At 36.6% G+C, this 6,915-nt stretch overlaps 1 gene segment (V, D, J or C); it reads right to left on the bottom strand.

The window, feature by feature from the left end:
- Nucleotides 1-252: 252 nt before the first annotated feature.
- On the bottom strand, nt 253-4,094 carry LOC308282066 (Ig lambda-3 chain C region-like). The segment is given in 2 exons: nt 4,046-4,094; nt 253-575 (listed from the first exon to the last, which is right to left on the bottom strand).
- Between the last annotated feature and the right edge of the window lie 2,821 nt (nt 4,095-6,915).

Genomic DNA, 6,915 nt, shown 5'->3' with positions numbered 1-6,915 from the left:
TTCAGAAGTGCTGCATAATGAATGACAAACAAACAAGGACATTACTTAGCATCATATTTTTATTTTATTTTCAGAAGTGCTGCATAATGAATGACAAATAAACAACGACATTACTTAACATCATACCGGTATATATTTTTTATTAACTTTTTCATTCCTTCTACGAAGCCCACAGCTTTTCAGCAGCGCCTCATATGAACACGTCTCTACTTCCCACACTGTGTCCTGGTGATGTCAGTGGAGCGTGTGTCTCTACTTCCCACACTGTGCCCTGGTGATGTCCGTGGAGCGTGTGTCTCCCTCATGGCTCACCCTGCAGGTGAACACCTCCCCTTGCTCCCACAGAGCCTTGCTCAGGGTCAGGGTGCTGCTGCAGCCGTAGAGGCCGTCCTTCTCCCCCTCCTCTGAGGTCAGGACCCCGGCCGTGGCCTCCTTGCCGTCCACCTCCCAGCTCACCCGGGCTCCTGGAGGGTTGTAGCCACTGAGCAGGCAGGCCAGGGTGGCCCAGTCCCCAGCAGAGAGCTGCTCAGATGAGGGAGGGTGCAGAGAGACCGAGGGCCTGACCACGGCACCAGCTGCACACACAAGAAGTCCATGCATGAATTATGATATCAACTTCATTTGCATTTGATTAATTTATAGTCCTGGGGATTCTCAAACTTTTCAGCTCAAGAACCAAATTTGGGACGCAAACGTACAAAAAAGAAACCATTGCTGAAGTAACCATTTGAATCCTATTTTTTATTTATTTTACTTTTAAGTAAAAATAGCTGATCTGAAAGCTCACTATGCATCGCAACACATAGATCAGCTATTTTCTCTATTATTATTTTTTTAATTTCTTTGTTAGGAGATTTGTAATTTCTGAAAAATGTAGATTTCCTTTTTTAATATGCTTTGTGTTCCTAGGTCTCGGACAAACAAAACATTGAAATAAAGAGAAGACATGGGAACATAAACATAAGTACTTTAAAAACTATAGCACAAAAAAAAACAGCATAAATAAAAAATAAAGTGAACGTGCTGTTTTGCAACATTTTCTAAAAGCCATGACTTAAACCTTTTTTTTATAAACGTAATTTGCAGTTGTATGCAAATATCACACAATAACATGTAATATTGTACAGTATCAAGAGAAGAGACAATGCATTCTATCAATTTCATTAGACTTTGTATGCAACTATCATTAGATACAGCACACAGACACAATTAATGAAGCTCATTATTAGTATGCAGAACAAATACATTCGGAAGAGAGCATACTGTTGAATAAGAAGAGAAATGGCTGATTTGACTTTAATTAAGCCTAAGCATTACATTGTCGGCTTGAAGATTTTTGGGAAACTGATTTAGGGGGGAAGGACAGGATCATTAGACCCCTGGGGGACCCCGGTTGATAAAGTATAAGGATTTAAAATGATTAACCTACAGTAGTACATCAGACTAGCATACACATACATAGATGTATGAGATACATAAAGTGGTTGGTTCCTGTGTAAATAAGCCGAAAAGCTTACTAGGATCTCCTTTTAAGTCTAGTCTTTTATTTCACCTTGTACCAGTCAGTGATTTGTACTGTCATGAAACTGTGCTTTTTCCTCTGCAAACTTCTAATAAATTATTCAATCAAACAAACACCCAGCTACAGTGTACAGAAAGCGCTTTAAACAATAAGCAACTACTAAGAACTGTAGATTGGAGCCATTTGTTGACATCCATAGTAATACTTTACAACATATTACTACCAATTAAGTTATTTTATTTCACTTACAACATATTACTACCAATTAAGTTATTTTATTTCACTACTAAGTATTTTAGAATTGATTGTATAAGATTGTATAAATTATTACATTTTATACTAGATGTAATGTAAAAATATACAGTAGTGCAGTCAATTCCATGCCGCTTTTCTTCAAAATATAGATTAACTTTTACAACAAAATACTTCAGCCACAATTTTAGAACAAATCCTAACACACGTCAGCTGTCAACAAAGTATGAAGATAAATGGAACAAAAATAATCAGTACTTACCGATGATGAGTTTGGTGCCTCCACCGAAAGTCCACCACAGTGATTCATTCTGGTGAAACCCTCGTACAAAAACCTCCTTTCCACATGAATGACTTCACTCAACCACCACTCACTCACAATGTTGTGAACAGCTTGTAAATACTGTAATAATAACACTGAAGATAATGTACTAATGCTTTAGTGATACACTATACACTATATATTATTTATATTGCTTAACATTGAATATTCATTTGTAAATACTAAAGTATAATGTAAAATGTCATTGAGAATATGGTTTGATTGTGTTTTCCAAGTTCCAAATTGAAGAATAAACTTTGATAATAAAGTCCATCAATCAAATTATTTCACAAACCACTTTCTCAACCGTTTTATCCACAAAACTGTGGAAATCTCTTCTGATCCATGTCATGGCTGTTTGCTTTAGAAACAACTGGTTGTCTCCTGGTTCCTTGTAGTGAGTACAGTAGCTTTGGTAAATCCAGTGAATAATCCAATCAAGGTTTCAGATAGACACCTTCCGTCAACTTAAACAGCAAAGAATCCGATAGACACCTTCCGTCAACTCGAACAGCATAGAATCCGTCAGAAATAAAACCAGTGACACCTCTTCATCATGTTGTGTTGTGTTTTTACCAGTTTGCACTTTTAAATGTTGCTTGCGATGTCAATATTCAAACTGATATATCCCCCTCTCTAAATAGTGTACTACTGAAATTACATTTTACATGAACAATATATGTACAGTACTATGAATAATTAACTCATAATGTTAAATTCAGAAAAGAATGAGATCAACTGACCCCTAGAATTCCAAACATGGGGGAAATGCATTCTATATGCTGCCACCATAATGTGTAATGATAATGAACTACCAAAACCTGTTAAAGATTCCTTACCCAAACTCAAAACTAAACTTAAAGAATGGCTGACCTCAAAATACAAGAACATATTTTAACTCCTTGAACATCTTGGTAGTGGCATCTTATGCCCATCCACCCCTACTTTATACCTGTTGATGCTACTGAGTTTTAAACCAATATGTATTATATAATTATATATAATGTACTACTGATTAATTGAACACAAAGGACCACAATGGATCTTTTGTTGACCTTTTGGCATAAACATAGATACTACCTGCTGTTAATAAACCTGCTAATAAAGTATTCAATCAATAAAATCTAAACACATTATCCAAGATAATGTTAATACATCCTTACTTACATTTATATTCAGTTCTTATGATTATCTCCTTTGAATTCTTCAAACGAATCTTTCATGGTGATTATGAGAGGTCCCGTTGAGTTGCTCCTGTCACTTACCCCTTTATTGAGGTAGGTTTTTGTACGACTCTGTATCACTGTGTGAACGAGTACACACTGCTGATATAGTCGTGAATCATACAGTAGTAAACACCTTTATCCTCAGCCTGGACTCCACTGATGGTCAGGGTGTAGTCAGTCCCAGATCCACTAGCACTGAACCTGGATGGAGTTCCTGACTGAAGAGTCTTAACTTGAGAAATGAGGAGTTTAGGAGCTTCTCCAGACTTCTGTTGGTACCAGGAAAGATAAGGAGGGTTCCAACCACTATAAGGTGTCCTACTCAGTCTGCATGATAGACTCACTGAGTTTCCTACATTAACAGGTTTCACTGAAGGAGTCTGAGTCACGGTGACCTGGCTCCACGTTTCTGCAAACAAACAAGCAAACAAACAAAATATATAATCAGACATTCTTGAAATGTGTTCTTATCTTCTAGTCGGACCTGCATTTTAAATGTATGTTATATACATAGGCATATGTTAAATTTTTAATATTATTATATTATAATATTTAAATATGAATACATAAATCAGGTTAAAGTAATTGTGTATGACAAGTTCTGTTCTTAAATTGATCCTCACTTGTCTTCAGTCATTGATCTATACAGTATTAACTTGTGGATGATGGGATTATGTGATGATCATTTAGATTTTAGAATAGATCAGAATGTGTAAATCTTACCTTGAATGCAGACAGCACATGTCAAGATGAAGATGATGGTCAAAGACATGGTTTTGGGAGTCTTTGTCAAGCTTCAGTCATGAAGGGTTCAACTTGCAGACCTATAAACTCTCCCTGAGCACTGAAGTGTGTCCTTCTAACATAAAGTCTCCTCTCTATGCAAATCATTTTCCTGACAAAAACTAACTGCTCTGCCTTTAGTGTGCGTGCGTGTGCGTGTGCATGCGTGTATGTTTGTGTTGTGCATGTATAAATGTATGTATGTAACAGTGCATTATAATAGTGCATTTATATAGCGCCTTTATCCAAGGCACTTTACAATGATTGTGCATTACATTCACCCATTTGCATATACTGTATGTGTGTGTGTGTGTGTGTGTATGTATGTATGTATGTATGTATGTATAGAGGGTATGCGCATGTATAAAGTGAATGGCAAATCGAGTGGCAAATCGAGTGGCAAACCGAGTTTAACGTCGTTTAATGCAATAAGATAGGACTTTTCTGTTTGGATGTATGGGCTGTCAAGGCCTTAAAGTAGTTTTTTTGCCACTCAGTAGGCATTCTCGCATAATTTCCAGGTATGATGATGATGTCACACGCATACCCTCTATACATATACATATACATATACATATACATATACATATACATATACATGTATATGTATATGTATGTATATATGTATGTATGTATGTGAATATCAATTCACATTAAATTCCATGTGTACACATTACACAGGCTACATTCTTATTCTTATTCAAAACACCTCTAAGCAGCACACAAGATTGACAATCCTGTCAGATTTCATCATTATTAGACCATCTATTGTGTATTGCTCTGTGCTACTTACCAAACAGAATACAAACAACACACATTCATATAGTCATATAAAAATTAATTACTGTTGCTTGTATTGTGACTATTAGTGAACTCAAAGATTCTTCAAAACGTGGATATGAAAACAATGTTTGCTGACTTTGGAATGGATTTAATTGGAGTAATAGTTGTGAACCTGAAGTATATCTGGCTTATGTACAGTAGGTGTTAGGATATGAGCATCAAGCAATCAACACTATGAAACCAAACCATTCCATAATTATAGCTACCAGAGTCAATGTGCCAAGCCACTGCGTTCTAAGCTGCACACCATGAGGATCAGTGAATTTAATATTCTCGTCACACTTGCGGAATCCTTGCATCTGTCCATTGCCGTTAAAGCCTATCCAGATGCACACAAGCTATCACCTACTTTTTTTAAGGTTTCATGATGTATAATGCGTGACATAGCTTTGGCCTCTTTCATATGAAACTTTTTTTATTGTCCTTGTAGTAGTGAGTACAGTAGTTTTGGTAAATCCAATGAAGAACCCCAAGGTTTCAGAGAGACACCTTTCCTTCAGCTCTGCTTCCAAATAAAAGCAGTGAAACCTCTTCAATCCTCTTATTTTACCATTTGCACTTGCTCTTTAAAAAGTTGCTTGTGTTGTCAATATCAGACGTGTTGATATGTTTCCCCTCCAATTTTTTATTTTTTTATTTTTGTAACTTCAGAAAATGTCCAAAACTCATTATCCAAGATCATGAAAATTCTTACCTCTATTCATATTCATAATTATGACTCCTTTGGGTTCTTCATATTATATTCATACTGTATAATCTTTTATCATAGTGATTATGCGGTCCCATTGAGTTGCTCCTGTCACTTCCCCTTTTATTGAGGGAGGTTTTTGTACGACTCTGTATCACTGTGTGAACTCTGGATCACTATCAATGTGTATAGTGGTGAACTCATAACCGTGTGTTGAAAAAGTGACAGTCATGATCAAACAGTAGTAAACACCTTTATCCTCAGCCTGGACTCCACTGATGGTCAGGGTGTAGTCAGTCCCAGATCCACTACCACTGAACCTGGATGGAGTTCCTGACTGAAGAGTCTTAACTTGAGAAATGAGGAGTTTAGGAGCTTCTCCAGACTTCTGTTGGTACCAGGACAAATAAGGTGGGTTGTAATAATTAAGTCTACTCAGTCTACATGATAGACTCACTGAGTCTCCTACATTAACAGATTTCACTGAAGGAGTCTGAGTCACGGTGACCTGGCTCCATGTTTCTGCAAGCAAACAAAGGAACAAACAAAATATATAATCAGACATTCTTGAAATGTGTTCTTATCTTTTAGTCGGACCTACATTTTAAATGTATATATTTTATATACATAGGCATATATTATATTTTAAATAATATAAAATATATTAATAAATAAATCAGGTTAAAGTAATTGTGTATGACAAGTTCTGTTCTTAAATTGATCCTCACTTGTCGTCAGTCACTGATCTATACAGTATTAACTTGTGGATGATGGGATTATGTGATGATCATTTAGATTTTAGAATAGATCAGAATGTGTAAATCTTACCTTGAATGCAGACAGCACATGTCAAGATGAAGATGATGGTCAAATACATGGTTTTGGGAGTCTTTGTCAAGCTTCAGTCATGAAGGGTTCAACTTGCAGACCTATAAACTCTCCCTGAGCACTGAAGTGTGTCCTTCTAACATAAGTCTCCTCTCTATGCAAATCATTTTCCTGACAAAACCTAACTGCTCTGCCTTTAGTGATCTTTCATATGTTTGAAATGTATGCATTAGCCTACTAAAGGTTGTTTGGCTGACAAATGGATACATTGCGTGTGCGTGTGTGAGTGTATGCATGCAAGTGTGTGTGTGTGTGTGTGTGTGTGTGTGTGTGTGTGTGTGTGTGTGTGTGTGTGTGTGCGTGTGCGTGTGCGCGTGCGTGCGCATGCGTGTATGTTTGTGTTGTGCATGTATAAATGTATGTATGTAACAGTGCATTATAATAGTGCATT

Source organism: Nannobrachium achirus (assembly GCF_963921795.1).
Source record: "Nannobrachium achirus genome assembly, chromosome: 3".
Classification (NCBI taxonomy): Eukaryota; Metazoa; Chordata; class Actinopteri; order Myctophiformes; family Myctophidae; genus Nannobrachium; species Nannobrachium achirus.
This window is presented reverse-complemented; position numbering and strand designations above follow the sequence as displayed.